This window comes from Oratosquilla oratoria, chromosome 30, assembly GCF_046742065.1.
Source record: "Oratosquilla oratoria isolate Oo_2021 chromosome 30, ASM4674206v1, whole genome shotgun sequence".
Taxonomy (NCBI): domain Eukaryota; kingdom Metazoa; phylum Arthropoda; class Malacostraca; order Stomatopoda; family Squillidae; genus Oratosquilla; species Oratosquilla oratoria.
The window spans coordinates 3,393,602-3,394,483 of record NC_134806.1 but is presented as its reverse complement, the minus strand read 5'-3'; positions in this window follow the sequence as shown (position 1 = coordinate 3,394,483).

The window sequence follows — 882 nt, the reverse complement described above, 5'->3', positions numbered from 1 at the left end:
AAATCTTATTTTATTGTAACAGCCTGATGTTATTTCCTGGACCTAATGAAATTGGTAACAGCTGGACAATAAGTATTGCCTTGATTTCATGGACTTCAAACCCACAGTGGCTGGCAATGGTTCTCTGGTCCTTTCATAGATCTCTCTCAAAAGAAACAGTGGACTGTTGTCTGTGCTGAATTAGTGTGGGACTGTTTCTAGGTGAAGGAAATATAGCTGAAAGTGAGAGAAATTTTGAACCCAGTTTGGTGATGGAGTGTCAACCCCTTAGGGCTGCACTTCCACATAGAGGTGAGGGTACTGACAGTATGGGAACATAATTTTAATAAGGGGTGTGAAATAATATTTTTATGATTCAAATGTCAATTGCAGAATAAAATATATACATATACCTATACATTTTGAGTTAGTCTTGGAGTTCTTTGTGATCTGGGTATGTGTGTATTCTTGTACAGACATGTTCAGGGGTATTGGTGGGAGGATGTTATCTGTGTATTATGATGCTGGGAGAAGGGGGGCTTATTAGGCCCTTGTATGGATGTTTTACATTGTGAACTGGTAAATGGTAGACAGAGACCTTACATGCCAAAGTGCCCCCCCCTTCCATCTCCACCATTCCTTACTGTCTTTTATGGCTTGGCTTATGCAATAATTAAACAGATTTTGAACATTGTATTTAATGTCCCTATTGCAGAAAGGATATGGGAAAAAAATTCACATTCTGTGGATTCTAAAGCAAAATTTGTATATTATGGTAATATATTCAGGGCTTCTTTGATCTTTTTTTTATTATAATTATTTCGTCACCCTTGTGGGCAGCATGTCCAGACTAAAATGCCACCCCCCTAAATGTGATGCCCCTGGACATATGCCCCCACCCCA